This window comes from Triticum dicoccoides, chromosome 4A (assembly GCF_002162155.2).
Source record: "Triticum dicoccoides isolate Atlit2015 ecotype Zavitan chromosome 4A, WEW_v2.0, whole genome shotgun sequence".
Classification (NCBI taxonomy): Eukaryota; Viridiplantae; Streptophyta; class Magnoliopsida; order Poales; family Poaceae; genus Triticum; species Triticum dicoccoides.
In genome coordinates, this window is record NC_041386.1 from 47,651,463 (window position 1) to 47,674,357 (window position 22,895).

At 44.0% G+C, this 22,895-nt stretch overlaps 1 long non-coding RNA gene across 12 annotated transcripts; it reads left to right on the top strand.

The window, feature by feature from the left end:
• Nucleotides 1–14,895: 14,895 nt before the first annotated feature.
• LOC119284907 lies at nucleotides 14,896–22,461 on the top strand. 12 transcript variants are annotated; one of them, XR_005139266.1, is made up of 11 exons: nucleotides 14,896–15,347; nucleotides 15,591–16,811; nucleotides 16,880–17,016; nucleotides 18,275–18,421; nucleotides 18,613–18,656; nucleotides 18,736–18,947; nucleotides 19,041–19,154; nucleotides 19,299–19,901; nucleotides 19,979–20,026; nucleotides 21,608–21,652; nucleotides 22,083–22,461. It is a non-coding gene; the product is annotated as an uncharacterized LOC119284907 (long non-coding RNA). The 12 variants fall into 12 exon arrangements; XR_005139268.1 differs by lacking the exon at nucleotides 18,275–18,421 and having other exon boundaries at nucleotides 18,900–18,947; nucleotides 19,299–19,638; nucleotides 19,810–19,901; XR_005139267.1 differs by lacking the exon at nucleotides 18,275–18,421 and having other exon boundaries at nucleotides 18,900–18,947; nucleotides 19,299–19,580; nucleotides 19,810–19,901.
• Nucleotides 22,462–22,895: the final 434 nt, after the last annotated feature.

The window sequence follows — 22,895 nt, forward strand, 5'->3', positions numbered from 1 at the left end:
AACCAGAACCTGAAAAACTGGAATTTTGGTTCGGTTCGGTTTTTTCGGTTCGGTTTTTGGTTTTCGGTTCGGTTTTGCATAAGGTGACCCGCGGGGGATCGAACCCGAGTCGCCTGGGTGGTACGGCAAGGCTCGAGCCACTGGGCTACGCGGGGGTGCTCATTAGAGAGGGGGAGGTGTTGGTTTTTGAACCAACCCAGCCGAGCTCTGCCGGCGACGAGCGTGACGCGGCGGCGGAGGTCACCGGAGAAGGCTGCGGTGGGTTTAGCGGGGTGGCTGTTTGGAAGCGCGAGTTTATACAAGCGCTTGCGCTTGGTACGCACGACGCCCAGCGGCGACGGGAACGCTGCCGGCGACAAGGTCCAAAGATGGCGGCGGCGAGCTCGAACACGACGAGTCGCGGGGTTAAACAAGCGGCAGTGGGCACGGATCTAGCCTACGCGTCGAGGCGAACAAGATGGACAAGTGCAAGCGATCTACGCGGGACGGAGCACTCGTCTGTGACGAGGTCCGACGGCGACGCGCGAGGGTGCTCGAGGTAAACGATGACAGAACGATCTAGCGAAGGGGAAAAAGGGATGGGGGGACGCGTGTGCTCACGAGGAGCTCGGAGGAGAGCTCCTGTAGGATCGAAAGTATGTCTAGAGGGGGGGTGATTAGACTACTTGACCAAATAAAAACTTAACCTTTTCCCAATTTTAGTTCTTGGCAGATTTTAGCTATTGTAGGACAAGTCAAGCAATCATCACACCATTCAAGCAAGCATGCAAAGAGTATATTGGCAACGGAAAGTAAAGCATGCAACTTGCAAGAATGTAAAGGGAAGGGTTTGGAGAATTCAAACGCAATTGGAGACACGGATGTTTTTCCCGTGGTTCGGATAGGTGGTGCTATCCTACATCCACGTTGATGGAGACTTCAACCCACGAAGGGTAACGGTTGCGCGAGTCCACGAAGGGCTCCACCCACAAAGGGTAACAGTTCCCCGAGTCCACGGAGGGCTCCACCCACAAAGGGTAACAGTTCCGCGAGTCCACAAAGGGCTCCACCCACAAAGGGTCCACGAAGAAGCAACCACCCTCAAAGGGTCCACGAAGTAGCAACCTTGTCTATCCCACCATGGCCATCGCCCACGAAGGACTTGCCTCACTAGCGGTAGATCTTCACGAAGTAGGCGATCTCCTTGCCCTTACAAACTCCTTGGTTCAACTCCACAATCTTGTCGGAGGCTCCCAAGTGACACCTAGCCAATCTAGGAGACACCACTCTCCAAGAAGTAACAAATGGTGTGTTGATGATGAACTCCTTGCTCTTGTGCTTCAAATGATAGTCTCCCCAACACTCAACTCTCTCTTATAGGATTTGGATTTTGTGGAAAGAAGATTTGAGTGAAAAGCAACTTGGGGAAGGCTAGAGATCAAGATTCATATGGTAGGAATGGAATATCTTGGTCTCAACACATGAGTAGGTGGTTCTCTCTCAGAACATATGAGTTGGAATTGTGTATGTGTTCTGATGGCTCTCTCCACGAATGAAGAGGAGGTGGAGGGGTATATATAGCCTCCACACAAAATCCAACCGTTACACATAGTTTTCCAATCTCGGTGGGACCGAATCAACAAACTCGGTCGGACCGAAAAGGTAAACCTAGTGACCGTTAGAGATTTTCGGTGGGACTAACATGCAACTCGGTAGGACCGATATGGTTAGGGTTTGGGCATAACGTAATCTCGGTGAGACTGATTACACAAACTCGGTGCGACCGATTTTGGTAATTAGCTAACCAGAGAGTTGGTCAGGCAAACTCGGTGGGACCGATTTGCTCTTTCGGTGAGACCAAAAAGTTACAAAAAGGAAACACTGAATTTACATTGCAATCTCGGCGGGACCGATCCGCTCTTTCGGTGAGACCGAAAAGTTACGAAAGGGAAACAGAGAGTTTGCAATCCCATCTCGGTGAGACCGAGATCCCTATCGGTAGAACTCGGTGGCGCCGGATAGAAAGAATCGGTAGTACCGAGTTTGGCTTAGGGTTTAGGTCATATGTGGATATGGGAAAGTAGTTGAGGGTTTTGGAGCATATCACTAAGCACATGAAGCTAGAGGCTCATTAAGCAACACCTCATCCCTCCTTGATAGTATTGGCTTTTCCTAAAGACTCAATGTGATCTTGGATCACTAAAATATAAAATGAAGAGTCTTGAGCTTTTGAGCTTGAGCCAATCCTTTGTCCTTAGCATTTTGAGGGTTCCACTTTCACATCCATGCCATGCCAATCATTGAGCTTTCCTGAAATAGTCATCTTGGAATAGCATTAGCTCAATGAGCTATATGTTGTTATGAATTACCAAAACCACCTAGGGATAGTTGCACTTTCAATCTCCCCCTTTTTGGTAATTGATGACAACATATAGATCAAAGCTTCGACAAATGATAATAAACATGAAATATATCGTCGCTTTGAGAAGTATGTGACAAGTAAGAGCTCCCCCTAAATTTGTGCATATTTAAAATTTGCTTTGGACTGCAAATGCACAAGGAGTTAGAGTCATGGGTTATTCTTCCATGTCACATACATCTTGGTGGAGCGCTTAAAATGATAAGAATGAAATACATCCACTCATCACCAAGAATAGTGAATGATCACATAAGATAGATAAGATAATAGCATTCACCAAGCATTAAGTGTAGCTTATGATCAAACACATGATCATCAATGTCTCACAAGCAATGACATAGTATCTCAAGCACTCAAAAGCAAACAAAGTTCGAAAAACCACCAAATAAAACAAGAGAGAAAAAAGCAACACTCTCTCTCTCTCTCTCGAAGCCTATGATCTATACATTTTTCTCCCCCTTTGGCAACAAGTTACCAAAAAGTTCCTAGAAAATGCATAGTGCTAGATCAACTCTCAGGCTTGATCTTCAGGTGGTGGTGGAGTCTGGAGCACTCCAAGGACGAAGGCTTCTGTAGACGCTGAAGTAGACGCTGGAGTTGGAGCTGAAGTAGACGCTGGAGCAGGTTGGGCTGGTGCTACGGCTGGAGCTGAGGCAGTTGCTCTTGTGTTAGGAACTGGCACTGCAGACGACCTCAGACCTCGTGGCACTCTGGCAAAGGCATCAGTGGTTGTCTTCCCTTTCCTCTCCTGCATATCATCTTGGAGCTGCTCCACTGCAGTCTAAATCTCTGTCACCTTGACATCCAAGTCATAGAACTTTTGTTCCATGATTCTCTCTAGGCTTGCCTGGTTCTGAGTTAGGGTGGCTAGTCCTTTCTCAATCCGCAGGGTGGATGCAATCAGGTAACCAAGCTGCTCTTGTTTGGTTTTCAAGAAATACTCAGATGCCTCCTCTTGAGTTGGCATCTTGGCAGCTTTCTCCTTCCTTGTCTTCTCCTTCTTTGCTTGTGCTTGTGCAGACGATGGCTCATTCTCAGTCATAACAACTTGATTATCTTCAAAATCTGGATGGATGGGCAGGTGTTCCTTGTCCAATAAGTATATGCCCGTGCCCATTTTGGAGTTGATGAGCTCCTGAATCTGTGGGGCATATCCACAGCTCTTCTTCTGGTCTGCTATTGTCCTCTTGATTGTCTCTACTATGAGGCTCATGACCTTGAATTTCTGAGGTACATCAAATACATGAAGCAAATTGATTGCATGGCCTCTGATCATCTTGTGATCACCTGACTTGGTCAACAAGGTGTGCCTCAGTATCCAATTGATAGTTGGCAACCCTGACAGAAGATAATGCACTGAGCCAAATTTGAAAGTTTCAAGAGCTTCATTTGGAATTTCCTTGTACATATTGGACATAGAGTTGTGGTCCATCTTCTTCTTGGCATAGATATCCAAGTCATCCTCATGCTCCTCTGGGGCATTGATGAGCTGTGCCCACTCAGCAACAGTAGATTGGTACCTCGTACCTTCAGACATCCAAACAATCCTCCCATTTGGATAAAAATGTGCTGTGGAGTAGAACTGCATGATAAGCTCCTCATTCCACTTTGTGAGCTTCTGCCCAACAAAGTCTGCAACTCCACAAGCACTAAAGCTGTCAATCACACCAGGATAGTGTTCCTCATTTTCCTTCATGTAGGTCCAGTCGACCCATCTCATGTCACAAACAACGGGCTTCTTATCAAGCAAAACTGTCTCATAGAAATCTTGCTGTTCCTTGGTGTGAAACCTGTAATCCACAGCAGTCCTTCTCCTTGAAGCATATGGATCTGCTTCTCTCCACTTCCTCAGCCCTGAGTCTCTCCTCAGCTTCATATCCTCGGCCACAGGATGAGCATCGTTGTGGTCTGGGATCTTGGGCTTGAGTTTTCTGAGTACTTGCTCTTCATCATCTTCTTCTGCAGCTTCAGGCACTGGGGCCTTGTTCTTCTCAGTTGCAGGTATGCTCCTCGTATTTCTCTTTGGTGCAGACTTGGGCTTGGAGGCAGCTTTGGGTGCTTCTTTGGGCTTAGATGTGGCAGCCCCTGATCTTATAGCATCACCCATAAGCTTAGGTGCCTTAGGTGCTGGTGCAGCAACCTCTTCTTCTTCCTCTTCTTCCATGATGGAAGCCTTTCCAAGCACTCTGGCTACGGTCTTCTTGACCCTTTCTTTCCTCTTCTTGCCTTCAGCAGCAACTGACTCTTTGGGTGCAGGCTTTTCAGGAATCTGAGTTGAAGCTCTGGCCTTTGGCATAGGCTGCCTACCTGCTGGCCTTTTGACTTTCAAGCCTGGCTTTGTGCCTTGTGCTGGCTCAACTATCTTTGATGTGGCTTCCTCTTCTCCCACAAAATCTTCATCCTCAGAATCTGAAGTTCTCTTCTTCCTTTGTATGGTGGCAGCTTTTGGCAAATTGCTAGGGGTGCTCCTGCTGCCTTCATCAGAAGAACTGGAGGGACTAGTGCCCTCACTCATCTGCACTTGCTGCTCTGACAAGTTCTGGCTGTCACTCTGATCTGACATGATGAACAAGCTGTCTGCTGACCCTGTGAATAGTTTATAGATGAGGTAGAATAGATGAGCATCACAAAATGCAGAGATTTTTGCAAAAGAATGATCCAAAAACTTAGTTTTAGTTTCCCACTGAAATCATCTCGGATCTACCGATTTTTAAACTCGGTGATACCGAAGCAGTTTTGGCACCTAAACTAGTGAACTCGGTCAGATCGAGTCACAGTTCGGTGTCACCGAGACTGCTAGGGTTTCACAAAGTTCCAAAATAGGTCACAACGATAAGTAATTCTCGGTCAGACCGAGTCTCACTTGTGCAATGGCATGAGCCAAATCGGTGGGACCGAGTTTTTCAACTCGGTGGGTCCGAGATGGTTTCGGCGGAAACCTAACCCTAAAATTTTCGAATCAAACCTAATCTACGAGCGCATTGACTGGATAGGAGTGTTTCAATCGTGGCAAGAATCATGATGATCACAATGTGCTAAGAATCGGATTGGAGAATAGCACAAAGATCGAGTCCATACCCTAGTTCGGCGGAGACTCGCTACGGCGGAAACGGCGGGGTAGAATTCCGTTGACGGTGACGGAGACCAGCGACTGGAGGCGGCTGGCGGCGAGGAGACGATCCGGAGACCAAGTTGGCAGAGCAGGCTATCGCGCGGGCGAAGGGGTTCGGAGAAATTTCCAAATTTTTGCCCGTGACTATATATAGCCCGACCCTGTCGGTGTGACCGAGTGGAACGACTCGGTGGCACCGAGATGCAAAACTATATACAGTTGTTGCAACTCGGTGTGACCGAATGGTTCAAATCGGTTGCACCGAGATCGAAAACCTAGATCAACTTAATGATCTCGGTAGGACCGAAAGTGGGGTATCGGTCAGACCGAGAATCATAAAGAGGTTTTGGAAGTTTAAGTCTATGACGAATCGGGGACTCCGAGCGCTCCTCACACAGAGTGGTTCGAATCTGACTTGATCAAATTTTGTGATGTAGCATGAATAGAGTTTGAGGAGAGAAAAGCATAGATAGCTAGAGGAGGTTCTTAGGCATTCTTGTCCATCCACTTGGCAAAAGGAAATAAAACCAAACAATCAAAACAACAAGTGGATGTCCTCGAATGAGTAAAATATGCAACCAGCATGCTCACACAATAAGATGGCAAATGAAATATGTGACAAGGCATGCACAACCAATTCTAGCATCTATCAGGCAATTTGCGATGACAAGGTCATCTATATATGAGTATATTGACTTAGGAGTCAAGTGAGAACACTTGATCATAGGTCATACTCATCGTTTAAGCTCAAGTGGGGTTACCACTTTTACATAAAGCATTGTTGTGTTCACATCTTTAGAGTTGCTTTAGCTCAAGTCTTAGAGTAAAGCTCCCCCTAGATGTGATATCCCCCCTTAGAGGGATGAACTAACCTTGGGTTTTGTCGATGATGACTTCATGTAGATGTTGAAGATGTGGATGCTCAATGTTGATGTAGATCACTTGGAGCTATCCATTTGAGTGAATTGCACTTTCAACACCTACATGGGTTAGTCCCACAAGGAACAAACAAGGATATCCATAGACATAGAGTGATGCACACACAAGATGATGTCCATGAAAACTTTTAGGTTACCTTGTCCCTTGTCTTACCAACAAGAGGGTTTGTGACTCCTTGAACTAGTGCAAGATGTGGAAGTTGATTGCACTTGTTCTTGCCAAAATGATAAGAGTGAAGTATGTTGGCGGAGTCACCCTCAAGAACTCTCTAGTTCTTCTTCTTTTGGATCCACACCATCTTGATGGGAATCCTTGGAGTTGTAGTCGTACTTGATGAAGTGGAACTTGAAGTAGTCTTGGGAATCCACTTGACCAAGGTCTTAGGAGCTTCTTCAAATGCATCAATTTCCTCTTGAAGCTTGTCCTTGCCTTTTTGCTTGTAGTCTTGTGGTGGAAGATCATCTTGAGCTTGTGTCCCCTTGAAAGAAGTATCATACTCCTCTTGTTGAGAAACAAACTTTGTCTTGGGGTATTGATCTTCTTCCCACTCAACTCCATTGGCATTGAACTTTCGTTCAAAACCAACACCTTGATTCTTCCGGTGCATTCCTTGCTTGCGCACAATTTCCTTGAATTGCTTACTCCCGGCAAGTCTTTTGTACACTCCTTTCTCTATAATTCCCTTCAATAAGCTATTTTCTTGCTCAAGTGTAACTTGGCTAAGAGAATCATTAGTGGAATCAAGAGAACTACTAGAAGCAACAATATTGGATTTAGCATGATCATTGTTACTGCTAGAGGAAGAATCTTTCTTGTTCTTGTTACTAGACTTGACTTGAGGCATGTAAGTGGATAAGAGTAAACGCTTGGCAATGTAAGAAGAACTTTTCTTGCGGAGATCATCATTGATTTCTTTTAAGAACTCATGCTCTTGCTCAAGATTGAGTTTTTCAAAGCGTAATTTCTCATGAGCTCTTAAAAGTTCTCGATGATCTTCGAAGATAGTTTCATGAGCTAACTTAAGAGTGTTTAGTTCTTTAGTTAGAGCCTCAATCTTCTCCTTATCATTGTCATTCGTTTTATCTTGATTAGCATGATTAATTGACGTTTCATCATAGTATTCATCACTAGAGTTGTCAACAAGCAAATCATCACCTAACAAGTCATCTTCATCACTATTGAAATCAACATACTCGGGGTGTGTTACCTTAGGACCTTTGGCCATGAAGCATCTTCCAATTCCTTCATTTGGTGAGTCAAATATGTCGTAGGAGTTGGTTGACACAAGTGCTAGACCGGCAACACCTTCATCTTGAGTATCTTCGGAGTCGGAGTGATAACTTCTCTCGGAGTGGCTATCGGAGTCGGAGCCGGATACCCATTCAACAACATGAGCTTGATGTCTTCGTTTTGTGTAGCTCCTTGATGATTTTTCCTTCCTTTCCAAATCCTTGCTTCTCCATGAGTATCTTCGTTCATAACGATCATCTCTACTCCTTCTCTCTCTTGGTGATGATTCTTTGCTTCTTCTTTTTGGAGAATCTTCTCTTCTCTTGTAGGGAGCCGTACACTCATTGGAATAGTGTCCGGGTCTTCCACAACTGTAGCAGTTTCGCTCTCGACTAGAAGATCTTTTGTCACTGTAGGACCTTGACTTAAAGCTTCTAGCTTTGCTTCTACTCTTGTAGAACTTGTTGAAGTTCTTCACCATTAAGCTCAATTCTTCATTGAAGTTTTGTTTCTCACTTGATGATGTAGGGGCTTAACATGAGGCTTTGTAGGCACCACTTGATTTGTTGTGAAGTTCCTCTTTATCCTTAAGTGACATCTCATGAGCAACAATTCTTCCAATCACCTCCGTTGGCTTGAGATCTTTGTAATTGGGCATCATTTGGATCAATGTGCACACGGTATCATATTTTCCATCCAAGGCTCTTAGAATCTTCTTGATGATGAATCTATCGGTCATCTCTTCACTTCCTAAGCCGGCAATCTCATTTGTGATGAGAGCAAGCCTAGAGTACATTTCAGCGACACCTTCACCATCCTTCATTTTGAACTTGTCAAGTTGACTTTGAAGCACATCCAACTTGGATTCCTTGACGGAGTCGGTACCTTCGTGCATATCAATCAAAGTGTCCCAAATTTCCTTTGCATTCTCAAGACGGCTGATTTTGTTGAATTCTTCGGGGCACAATCCGTTGAAGAGAATATCACAAGCTTGAGCATTGTATTGCAACATCTTAAACTCATCCGCGGTAGCTTCACGATTTGGTTCTTTCCCATCAAAGAAGTCACCTTGCAAACCAACACACACAATAGCCCAAACGGCGGGGTTATGTCCAAGAATATGCATTTTCATTTTATGCTTCCAACTAGCAAAGTTAGTACCATCAAAGTAAGGACCTCTACGGTGATAATTTCCCTCGCTAGATGCCATACTCTCCTAGGTTGTGAAACCAAGGCTATGACCACCAAAAGCTATGGAGATCAAAGCAAATGGAGACCAAAGCTCTGATACCACTTGTAGGATCGAAAGTATGTCTAGAGGGGGGGGGTGATTAGACTACTTGACCAAATAAAAGCTTAACCTTTTCCCAATTTTAGTTCTTGGAAGATTTTAGCTATTGTAGGACAAGTCAAGCAATCATCACACCATTCAAGCAAGCATGCAAAGAGTATATTGGCAGCGGAAAGTAAAGCATGCAACTTGCAAGAATGTAAAGGGAAAGGTTTGGAGAATTCAAACGCAATTGGAGACACGGATGTTTTTCCCGTGGTTCGGATAGGTGGTGCTATCCTACATCCACGTTGATGGAGACTTCAACCCACGAAGGGTAACGGTTGCGCGAGTCCACGGAGGGCTCCACCCACGAAGGGTAACGGTTGCGCGAGTCCACGGAGGGCTCCACCCACAAAGGGTCCACGAAGAAGCAACCACCCTCAAAGGGTCCACGAAGTAGCAACCTTGTCTATCCCACCATGGCCATCGCCCACGAAGGACTTGCCTCACTAGCGGTAGATCTTCACGAAGTAGGCGATCTCCTTGCCCTTACAAACTCCTTGGTTCAACTCCACAATCTTGTCGGAGGCTCCCAAGTGACACCTAGCCAATCTAGGAGACACCACTCTTCAAGAAGTAACAAATGGTGTGTTGATGATGAACTCCTTGCTCTTGTGCTTCAAATGATAGTCTCCCCAACACTCAACTCTCTCTCATAGGATTTGGATTTTGTGGAAAGAAGATTTGAGTGGAAAGCAACTTGGGGAAGGCTAGGGATCAAGATTCATATGGTAGGAATGGAATATCTTGGTCTCAACACATGAGTAGGTGGTTCTCTCTCAGAACATATGAGTTGGAATTGTGTATGTGTTCTGATGGCTCTCTCCACGAATGAAGAGGAGGTGGAGGGGTATATATAGCCTCCACACAAAATCTAACCATTACACACAGTTTTCCAATCTCGGTGGGACCAAATCAACAAACTCGGTCGGACCGAAAAGGTAAACCTAGTGACCGTTAGAGATTTTCGGTGGGACCGACATGCAACTCGGTAGGACCGATATGGTTAGGGTTTGGGCATAACGTAATCTCGGTGAGACCGATTACACAAACTCGGTGCGACCGATTTTGGTAATTAGCTAACCAGAGAGTTGGTCAGGCAAACTCGGTGGGACCGATTTGCTCTTTCGATGAGACCGAAAAGTTACAAAAAGGAAACACTGAATTTACATTGCAATCTCGGTGGGACCGATCCGCTCTTTCGGTGAGACCGAAAAGTTATGAAAGGGAAACAGAGAGTTTGCAATCCCATCTCGGTGAGACCGAGATCCCTATCGGTAGAACCGAATTGGTAGGGTTTGGCAGTGGCTTATGACAAGTGAAACTCGGTGGCGCTGGATAGAAAGAATCAGTAGGACCGAGTTTGGCTTAGGGTTTAGGTCATATGTGGATATGGGAAAGTAGTTGAGGGTTTTGGAGCATATCACTAAGCACATGAAGCAAGAGGCTCATTAAGCAACACCTCATCCCTCCTTGATAGTATTGGCTTTTCCTAAAGACTCAATGTGATCTTGGATCACTAAAATAAAAAATGAAGAGTCTTGAGCTTCTGAGCTTGAGCCAATCCTTTGTCCTTAGCATTTTGAGGGTTCCACTTTCACATCCATGCCATGCCAATCATTGAGCTTTCCTGAAATAGTCATCTTGGAATAGCATTAGCTCAATGAGCTATATGTTGTTATGAATTACCAAAACCACCTAGGGATAGTTGCACTTTCAGCTCCGTTGGTCGGGAGGCGGACGGAGATGGCGACGGAAGCGGTCGAACACGATGGCGGCCGAAGACGATGAGGAAGAAGAAGACGTCGCAGCGACTCGTTCCGGCTCCACGTAGACGACGTAGTGGACGTAGTCGACTTCGTGGAAGGCGGCAGACACGATCTGCGGGGCTGAGGATGACGGGTCTCACGCCGGCGATGACGACGCGCTCCTGGATCCGTTCGGGGCGGTGGATCTGGTGGCAAAGGTGGCCTGGCGGCCGCTAGAGGTAGAGGGAAACCCTAGGGAGCGTGTGGACAAGGAGATGGGTCTTGAAGGGGCTAGGGCGAGCGGGGCGAGCTCGCGGTGGCGTGGCCGTGGCCATGTGCGTGCGCGGGAGAGGGGGACCGAGGTAGGGGAAAGGTGGGTGCGGGCGCAACGGCAGTCGCTGTCAGCTGGGGCCGGCTAGGCCACATGGGCGCGAGGTAGAGGGGGTGTGCGGGCGAGCGTGTGAGAAAAAGGAGCGAGGGAGAGGCGCAGGCAGGCTGAGCGGGCTAGGGCTGGAACTGCTGCTGGGCCGGCCTGGAGGCCAAGGGCCAGGTAAGCTGCTGCTGGCTTGCGCTCTTCTCTTTTTCTTTTCTTCAGACAGGAAAATAAAGAGAAATGCACAGGGGGAAAGGAGAGGTGTATGAGAGATATGAGAATATCCTCATGACCCTGGAATTATGCCCTATTTGATAAAATCAAGTTGGGCATTTTTAGAGGTAGAAAAATAAAACAAGTCTGAATAAAATTCAAACTTGAGGCATTTTTGAACCTAACCAAATCAACTCCAAAATAGGTGAAACTTGGCAAGGAGGTTTTGGACATGGTGCAAGATTCATAGGGAGAAAATGAACATTAATGGAGTAGTGCAATATGGGACTTGCAAAAAAAAGATAGGGGTAGGAGGAGAAATGATGGTGCATGGATCACCCATGGAGCATGCAATAGTACAACATGCATGAAAACAAACACACAATGCACATGATGCTCATGGCAACAACATGAATGACCAAACACAAAGCTATACTTGATATGACCATGATGCAACATATGATGGCATAGAAAAATATAACAAGACAATGCAAAAGTAAAACAACAACTAAAAACAAAAGATGAAACCCAAAAGGAATTGGAATAAGATCAAGTGGATATATTACTCAAAAAGGAAAGTTTTACATCTGGGATGTTAAATAAGGGCATGGGCTTCAACAATGCAATTTATGCCAGTTGCCGATGCTTCCAAGATGGTGTCGTTCTCAGGTCCAGCCGGGTCCTACCGTCGGCTTGTCGACTCCTCTAAGCACACGGGTGGCGGTGACCCGGTTTGTTCTGAAGACATGCTTGCTGGCAAGAGGTGTCCAATATCGGTTTAGTAGCACTCTTGATGCCCCGTATCCTGCCTCCAAGCCATTCTAGACTTCAGATTAGATAAGACATATCATTTATCCTTGTAGTTGTAGCGGGAGTGTTTGCTAGTCCATGAGATTAACGTTGTGTGCAGAAATATGTTGCTTTGACTTCCCTTCTACTCTCTCTGTTCGGAAATACTTGTCCTAGAAATGATTGTATCAAGTCTAGATACAACCATTTTTAGAACAAGTATTTCCGAACGGAGGGAGTATGAAATATGATGCACACCTCTATTGTGTATTCTAGAAATGAAAAAGGAATTATAGCATGGTAGGATTGTTTGTGTGTGCATACATAAATGTATATGCTGGTATAAGTCTGGCTTTTGTGTATATATATGAAGGAACGTTCAAGGAACAAGTAGAAGCTATTCATCCAATCCAGAAAGACAACAACTTCTGTCTCTAAAACCCTAGACATCTATCTATATCTATATCTATACCTACTAATAAAGTAAGGTGCGTTTTTCTAAATTTTTCATCCGTTCATTATCAAATTTTTTAATTCGAGACAGAACTAATTTTTTTTCTTCTGTCCGTTCCTCTATTAAAAAAGAAAAAATGCTAGAATTTCGTACATGGCCACCCGCAGTGTGGCCCAACAAAGCCAGCCCTGTTATTATTGTGCCCATGCAGTTGGGAAAACCCTATTTATCACACAGAGCGTCAAATAGTGGAAAATTCGCACCGCGCGCCCAACTTGGCCTGAACCGTTTTTTTGTGTTATGTTTCTAATTTCCTTTTTCCGTTTCTTTCTCCTTTTCTTTCCTGTTTATTTTGTATTTTCTCCTTTCAAGTTTATTTTTCTTTCTCCCTTTTTTCATAAATTCAAAATTTTCAATAAAGTTAATATATCATAAAAATCGAACTTTAGAAAAATGTTTAGAATTTTAAAATATATTCCATTTTTAAAAAAAAAATCAGAACATTGAATCTTTGTTCTCATTTCAAAATAATTGTAAATTCGCGCAGGGCACCCAAGCTGGGTTGAACCGTTTTTATTTGTTCCGTGTTATGTTTTCATTTCCCTTTTTCCATTTCTTTCTATTTTTCTTTCCTGTTTCTTTTGTCTTTTTTGAGCTGGCCATTGGTTGGTAATACTCGTTTCTTCGAGTAGCTACCAACACTTAGTCGGGTCTTTGAGGGCATGATTATGACCATTCAACTCATTATTCTTTGGATTTTTTCGCATTACAAACACATGTCGTCTTGGAGCCTACCACTGTGCTGGTCATACATGAACTGATGTGTGTCCCACGTGCTATTTTACACAACTAGCATTATATAGTAGCCCCCACGCAATTGGCCCAAGAAAAAAAATGCTTCGTCGCACATGCAGTATTGGGCCTCAGCCGCACTCCCCTACTGGTTACTCCGAGGGAGCATTTTTTCTTGGGCCAATCAAAGAGAATATGTTGGTTTACCTCGAACAAAAAAATTATGGACACGTGAGCGCTACAATAATCAAAGAGAATAAATCCTAATAAAGAAGGAACATTGATGTCTGGTTGTGGAATATGCTAATAAAGTGAGACTTATGCGCTACAATTGGTAATCCATTCGGTTACGTCATCTTAAGCGAGACTGGTCGAAGCAATCATGCCCCAAAAGTCGCCGCATAGCTACCAAATGAGGAGGCGGACACAACCCCGAGAAAGAGGCGGACCCGGAGGAAAAAAAAGCACGAGTTGGATGGTTGCCACCACACTGACTAACCCCACTACTATCAAGATCTCGTAGGACAAACAAGACCGCTTTGGAGATCGTTTTTGATGGACAGATCAATTACCTCTCCCATTGCTTTTTGCAAAGAAATATCTCTCCCATTGCAACGCACGGGCATATGGACTAGTATCTTCTAATTCACTAAGCTCCCTGGGGTAAAAACGAAAAATAATTATATGAGACCAGGTCTCATGGGCTAGCATGTGAGACCCATCCTGATGGATGACACGTGACATTTACAAATCAGAAAGCATATACCCCACCCCCACTTGAAATCAGGAGATGAGAGAGATTAGATGCTTTATGATTTGTGAATGCCACGTGTCATCCATCAGGATGGATCTCACCTGCTAGCCCGTGAGACCTGGTCTCCTATAATTTTTTTCGGTAAAAACACCCAGGAGCGATCCACGCTAGCGATTGTGTTGGTTGCCTCGATTTTGACTTGGTCAAGCGCTGGGTGGGTTTTGCTCCCTACTCCTCATCCATGATGTGCCCTAATAATAAGTGGGAGTCAAGGTGGCAACGCAGACGGGGATGACTCCACCATCCTCGCCTCGATCCCCGCCAATCCCCATACCCGCGATCCCCGTGAAGCTTCGCGGGGACAAAACGCCCCTCATCCCTGTTAATATCGGGTATCCGGTACCCGTCGGGTATCCAGGGGGATTTCAAAGCTGACTGGGATAGGTAAGATTGGAGAAGAAATGGTTGTTGGGAGAGGTGAAGAAAAATAATTGTGTAAAATATCGAGGTATTAATATATATATTCTGCATTTGTAGTACAAATGGCATAGTTTTCAGGTATCCATGGAGTCCTCACGAAGAATTTCATATACATCCCCGTTCTGCGAGACTAACGGGTACCCGTCAAACAATACCTATGAAGCTAATTTGTTCTCCATTCCCGCTCCATAACGGGTAAATCCCCATGGGTACCCATCCACACGGGGAATATTGCCATCCTGAAGTGGGAGGAGTCGGCCTAATAGACCAGACAGGGCCCGGACTGGTCGAGTCCCACGCTCCCTTTCCTGCGAGCTCTTCTTCCTCGTGGTCTTCCATCCTGCCGCCAGCCGCCGCCTACTGCTTCTCCCGCTGGCCGCTGCCGGATCTCCTCTCGCCCCACTACTACCTTCTTTTCCCCCATCATCGGCCGTCTCCAGGTCTCCTTCACCACCGGCACCTCCTTCTCCCCATGGCCCACTGCCCCGCCAACTCCTCCGCCGCCGGTCCACCTTCTACGCGTGCTGCGCCGCAGGCTTCACCGATTCTCCACTCCCTCGTGAGATTGATGCCTCTGCCCTCTGCCTTCTCACCCCTCCTCCACCCTAAAGCTATGCCTACTGCAGCAAGGCAGAGAGGTCCATCCCCCAAACCAGCAAAATGTGGGGGCTGATGAGATTTGCTACTGGTACGTAGATCGGGACGGCTGATCAATGGTCGAGATTCATAATTGTAAGAAGGCAAATGCGTAATTTCTATTCTCTTTAATAATTCATTTATGCTCTTAGCAAATCACGATGCTGATGTAACACATGCTATCTATGTGATTTCTAGAAAAATATAGAACTAGCTGGCCTTGAACCAGCTTCAATAGTAGGGAATGTTTCTTTGTAAAACTTTAGTTGGCTCCCATATCTTCCATACTGCATTTGGGTGCATGCTTTATGCAATTAACATTAGTTTTTTTGTATTCAGGGTGCCATGCCAACAGAGATATTTGCAGCATGAGGATGGATATTGATCAGTCCTACCATACCCCTGCAAATGAGGCTTTGCATGCTGGGGGTTCTTGTTGGATATCCACCAAGAGAACCGACAATTTGGAAAAAGTAAGGAGCTCTGTTCGGTCTCAGGATGGTTTGCGTGCATGAGGTCTTGGAACAGTGGCATCAGACAATGATTAATAGCAGTAAGATTTTTGAACCATTGCCGAAGCTGAGGGTGTTGTCTTATTGTGTAATGGATAACCCTCATTTAGATCTGGAGTGAGGTGATAGGAATAGTAAGCAACAGTAGGAAACCAACGCAATCTCTTACTATATAGTTGTGTGAAGATGCTCATCTATCCTTCAGCAACTGCAAATTTCTTAATCCGATACAAGAACCAGGTCATAAGCATTAGTGACACCATTTAATTAAGCAAATGATCATGTTTGTACCTTTCAGCTGAGCCAAAGATTCTAATATATTTCTGTTTAGAATAGGAAATGATTTTTATGCGAGAAACTGCTTTTTGTAGAAAAAAACTTCTGTTAGCAACTAAATCGATTTTTTTTTTTGCTCGAACATAATAAATCGTATTAAGATTGCATTGCAGACCATATGCTCCATTGCCTATTGTTAGTGCTTTCAGAAGTACCCCCAGTCTCATGCTTTTATGTAGTACATTGGCTCTACAATCTACACTGGCTCACTAGCGAGCTGGAAATGTTTTGTGTAAATATAATGTAGCCTTTGGCTATTTCTCAAGCATCAGAAGTGCCATAGGATAGATGGATTGATAGCCGAAGTTTACTGACGATGTAGTCCTGGATCATGGTGAACTTGTGCTGCCATTTTGGCTGGATGTTATGTGTGCGCACCTGCATATCCAAAACATTAACGTGTGCATCAAAGGCGCTCGCTCGCGCGTGCCATGTCATCAGGTCGATCGGGTGTGAGGGTTGGCGAGGAGAAAAAACAGATCGAAAAAAAGAAGATGGTCGATTGGGCAGCGGCCAGATAACGCCTCCACTGCTTTCTCTTCCCCACAAAGCAAACCCTCACCTCCCAGGTTCACACGCAACCTCCGCTCGTCTCCTTGTTTCTCTCCTCCGCCTCTTCCTCCGGGTGTACTTGCGGCTGCAGCGGGATGGGAGTAAAGGGGGCGAGCAGGATGGGTGGCCAGCTGATTTCTTCGAAGGATCTGGAGCCCAGGTGAGTAATCAACCAGTTTCTCAATCCTTCTTCCCATCCACTTCTGATATGTCATTATGCCCATCTAGCGGAGGACCGGGAGTGGGGGCGATGGCCAGGCCTGGTGGTGACGGGACGATTTAGTGGTCGGAGGCGCTACATCGGATGCCAGTCAGTCTGCAACGACTCCAGCGCCAGTGTGCCCCTTGGCACCTCCCGCGCCAAGGTCTATTTCCTTCCTTCCCCTTGCTCCCCTCGCTCCCACCCTCCCTCCCTCCATTGTTCTGTGTTGGATTCATTCATCATGGTTGCTGCTCGCTCCTGTTCATATTGATTGGATCGGGTCGATGGCTGCCGCAAATCATTGGCGTTAGCGTTGACATCAATTGGATCGGTTCTTGCATGCAATGCAGGATCAGATTTTGCCTTCCGGCTTGTGAAGCATCTATCTCTAGGATCTGTGCCATGTTACAAAACCTGAACTTGAGTTGTTTTTCAGTTAACTGAAACACACCAGAGAGGTTTCAGACTTTCAGTTGACTCAAGTAAAGTTAAATTGATTGACTATTTGTACAGGTACTCGTTGTGATTAGGGTAAATCGTAACAACAGTTTAGCTTTCCAATTTTCATCCTTATAGCTGCATGAATTAGCGAAGTAACTGATTGTTCCTATTAACCTGAACTGAAGGTTCTTTATGTGGCACACGCCTGAACTCACTCAAGTTGATTCGCTGAAAGAAACCTAACTTGTTGGAACAGATACTGATTTAGGAATTCTAGCATTAGTTTACCTCTATCCCCTTACCACCGTGGTCGAGTTACATTGCGGATTTGAGCTTCAACTGTTCCGAGCTTATTGAACTCTCATGCGATTGATGCTTGTACGTTCACTGCATTTCCCCCTTCCTCTCCATCCGCTCTTGCCTGCCCGTCGTCTCCTTCATGTCCCAGCCTCTACATTTTCCCCTTCCTCTCCATCTGCTCTTGCCTGCCTGTTGTCTCCTTCATGTCCCAGCCTCTACATTTTCCCCCTCCTCTCCATCCGCTCTTGCCTGCCTGTCATCTCCTTCATGTCCCAGCCTCTACATTTTCCCCTTCCTCTCCATCTGCTCTTGCTTGCCTGTCGTCTCCTTCATGTCCCAGCCTCTACCATGTCATCCTTGCCGACGAGCTCGGCCTCTGTGGCAGCAGCCCCATGGCCGCCGGTATGTGGAATGAGAATGTCCAGTTGTTCTTCAACACTAACAGAGGTCCCCTGTTCTTTTCCTATATATGAATGTTTCATTCATTGATAATTTGCAGTGCATGTCTATCATAATTCTGTAATTTATTTGTTCTTTGGACTAATGCATTGGTATAAAAATTAACTATTGAAGTCACATCTTGGAGACTACTCTGTTCTAGAATGCATGATGGAAGGTACATGAGATCGTTAGTTTATTATCTGGTCTTTCACACCCATTGACAGTGATCTCATTTGAAGGTTGGAGGGCCGGGTCTCCTCAGAATCATTTGAGATCGTCACACCAGTTTCTTCTAAAGCTGTATTTGAAGCTAAAAGGATGGTGCTTCTGTTCTTTGATTGATATTTTATCCCAGCATCATCGGAAACTAACTACTTGATATTTTGGTCTGCTATCTTACCTGTACTTGTCCCTTCAGATATATGGCACTCATTTTATTTTAAAAACAAAGTTGATTTATTGAGGAGCTGCAGACTATCTCAGTTTGCATATGCTTTTAGTGTCGAAAATAATTTAGCCATGTTTGAAACTGTAGTTAATAGCTTCATCTAAATATTGATCTGTTGTGTTATTGCAGGGAAGAGATGTGAAATGCTCAACTTAGGAGGGAGCATAGACAAGGTATTCCACACTTCCCATCCTCCTCCTATAGCAAAGGAACATCCAACATGTCATGTGTCGCTCACTAACTAATAAACAGGAATCTGAAGTTGGAAAGAAACAACTGGATATCAAAGCAAAAGGATCACGTCTCCTCTTAGAAATCAGCTAACTATTCTAATTCTGGAGACTCTTATGGCCCTAGATCTGCCAGGCAGTTGCAATTGTTGCTTTAGTCAAACTAAAAAATTGTTAACTTTGCAGTGTAAGCGGACCCTTTAGCAGGAGAGCAACACAACTGCTAGCTTCCCTGTAAGTTCAGTGTGTTTCTTAACTGTAAAGATCATTTCCTTATCAAGTCATTCTCAATGTGTGTTATTTCATTCTGGTGCCTGCATGCGGCAGTACAGGAGATGGATACGAAGTCCGTGGAGGGTCAGAATACAAAGCTCTACTAGGTGATGGAGCTGGAGAAGTTGAGTACTTCCAGTCTCTTGACGAACGAATCATTAAATGAAGGTGTTTTGCTGATACTCTTCAGTTTGGTTGCTCCATGATTAAAGCTAATTGACTTCCTTTTTTAATTCTCATGGAGAAATACATATACGTTACTTTCAGTGATTCCATGTAGAGTATTAAGAAGCTGAACATCTTTCTTTGCAGGGAGTTTCTGATCCTATTAAATGTCATTGCGGACTGGAGTACAATGTAGAACTAGGCAGGGATGCCATGGGTGCAAGATGAACTCATTATATAGATGACCACAGGTCCAGTGTGTTTAAAGTATGCATATGTGCGGCTGCCGTATGTACAGCTTGACAACTCCATATAGAGAAACTGGATAAAGTGCCAGTGCCGCAGGAGCAAAACAGCGCCCCAGATGAAACCAACACGGATGACGATTAACTTCTCTGACCTTAATCACATCAATGAGTGAACTTTCTTGTAATCCTTTTTCCTGACACTATAAGGCAATGGCTTAGCCTGATATTTTGGTAGTTGTGTAAGTTGAAACATGATGCTAAGCCGAACAATTTATTGTCCTTTTTTCGCATGATATCACATTTTGGTAGTTGTGAAGCCTAAACCATGATGCTTTTGCTACTGCTGTAGTCCCTAATGAAATTGTGAGATAATGTAGTTAAGCTAAGTTTCTTTTGTTTCAATAAAACAGATGCTGGTAGTTGCATAAGTTGAACCATGATGCTGGTTAAGCTAATCTCATTGATTGCACTCCCAAAAATCACAGGAGCCATTCAGAAAAAGGTATGGTAGTATTAGAAATTGATCGTGTAATGTACTGATTCAGACAGCTGACTAAAATTTTAATTGGGACACTACAGATTAGTAGAATTCTTTACTGTTGAAATTTCTGAGGGGATTTATGGAAGGTTTGTTTATCTCTCCTCCCATTCCAAATTTCAGTTTAACATTTCTAGCACTTTCATTTTTCCTCAAAGTATTTTTGTCTGCTTTCGTGGTAAGCATACTATAGGTAGTATTCCATTATCACTGATATTTTATAGTTATAGTTGTACTTCTAATACAGTTTGTACAGAAATATGGTTGTTGAGTAGCATATTTTCTTAGGGTGTGTCTAGGGCACATCTAGATGTGCTCTAGTTATTGCACATCTAAGTGAGTGAATCAAGCATAAAGAGAAAAAGAAAAAAGAGAAAGAAAATATTCATACGAATCTTAATGTAAGATCAATGACATATGACTTAGATGTGCAATACTTATGGCACATCTAGATGTGCTTTAGCAAAACTGATTTTGTTACTAGAAGGTACTTGTGTTCCCATTGAATGAACTCAATGCTTATTTTTTGTTCACAAGCTCCAATATGGAAACAAAGTATGTTGTGGGGAGTGGGATGTACTACAAACTGATCTAAAATAAAGAAAGAGCAATCTTTGGGTGACAATTAGATTCATGATGCAGACTCAATGCAGATTGTCTTTCCTTTCCATTTGTTTCTTATTCTTGTCATCTGACGTTATATGCTTTTGTCTTGAATTACATGGAAGGTCAAGATGACCTCACACATACATGTTTCTTTTGTTATGTTTATTAATGTATGGATGCCTACTGACCCTAAATATAATTGGTTAAAATGTTTCCCAATGAAGTTTCTATGCTATATAAGAAAGTTGGTCTGAAATATTTGAAGTCATATTCTATTTTACAGGTTACTCGTATAGTTTCATAGCTGATTCAGTTGCATTAGTTCAGAACAAGTGTTTGTATCTAAAGCAAAGATAGCATATTTGTCTATATTTAGATAACTGTATATAAGTGTCATTAAGGATTATAAGCAAGATAAGTGCGCCCGGGACCGCCTCAAGAGACGCGCCCTGGGCGCGTCCCAACCACTAGTATTTACTATATGTGCCTGAGTCGGGAAACATTTGCTGGCCACTGGTCAGATATTTTTCTACCACATGTAACAATGGACACGATGATTGAACCCTCTTAGACGCACCTTGCAGTAGGATATATGGTTGATGAGAACCGTCGGGATGTCATTTTCAAACTCCCAGAGTTTTTTTGGTGACGTGGGTACAGGCCCTCTGTATGTCTTCAGGGATCTGTCCCGCAAGGTAGTGATCAAGATAGTTGTGGAGATCCTAGGATGCTTTGGCTGGTTATGTACACGATAGCGTTGATTCCTTTTGTGAAATACGCATCTATAGGGCAGAAAGCTAATGATAATGGTGAAGGTAAAATTTGCAAAGCTGCATCCGTAAGAGATAGACACATAGCCAAAACTGCTTCCGTAAATAATGGTTTTAGTTCCAAAGTATGCAAATGATTTTGCTACATTGGAACTACAACACACTGCTGACATGCTATGTTTCTATCTCTTGGGAGAGGCAGTGAAATATATTAGTTGACTACTCTGTTAATTTACAAGTATGTTGCTTGAGGTAACCATGGCACTATCCAGACTGAAATTCATTTTATTGCAGATCACAGGACGATATTTCGGGAGTCTAATGATCACAGTGCATTTGGTACAGCAGAGGACCATATTTTTGACTGATTTCATATGTTCTACAAAATTATATATTGGTTATTCCTTATTATTGCGAATTTATCTTATACTATGTTAGAGACGATGCTTATAACTTTATCAACAAATAAACCCTTGCGCAGACTGTTCTTCAGGTTCAGTGTTCAAATTGTTGAAAAGTAAGGTCTAGATCTGCAGAGTTTGGGTGTTTCTCCTCATGTGTACATTCCATAAAATGCATTCGCATAAAGCATAACTCATATAATTCATCCTGTACAGGAAAGGGAAAGTTGGATGATTTAGAGTTGTGTGAAAATTATTTCTCTGTTTCACCATTTTGTTTCTTTCTTAACTCTCACTTGCTCTATTTTCCAATCGTATACTTTTCTTTTGTATTATTGTACTAAACGCAGGTTGTTTGTCTATCACAGATATTGATGGCTTGGGAAATCATATGGCGATAGGGTCTGATGATGTCTGATGAAGGAATAGTCACAAGCAGAGATGGCCTAAAGGCATCTTGGATACAACTGTTCTTTTAGTATGCCATTGACGGACATAAGTCGATGTTTTCAGTCAGGATGAGCTTTGATTCTAAATGATATTAGATATGCACTCATGTACTTTCTACATGATTTTTCTTTGGTTTATTCAGTCTCTTGGGGTGCTCATAGAAGTAGGGTTGCGTATGTTCATACGCTTGTTGTGAGGGTCTTCGTCTGTATAAGTGTTTCTAAATAGACTTAAGTTTATTAAATTCCATATAGGTAATCCTTATTATTGAATAATAGTATTATTTGAAAGGGTTCATTTTCTACTCTTTCTGGAAGGATATACCAACGACAAGGACTAAGTGGCGCGGCAAAGCGTGCGTGCCCTTCTAGTCTATGTTACTAAGCTCCCTAGGATTGAAGGTCTCTTATTCAGTTGAGGACTTTGATTTTGATTAGATGTCCAATTTTGACTTGGTCTTAGGCATGGCCTTCTCTCGATGGATGGGTCCCCATGGTGTAAATCGATGATGGTGCGGGCCTTTTGTGTGTGTGTGTGCGCGCGCCTATATTTTTACTGCATCTTCGACATTTACAGCTGGTAGGGAATCAAAATATGTCAAGCTTCGATTTATTCGTTTTGACCGCACTGCCTCCATCGACCTCTTCATAAGGATCATGTTCCCGTGCTCCTCGACGCAAGTACGAACTATAGCACACGTGCACTGACGCAACATGCTATTGCTCTACTTT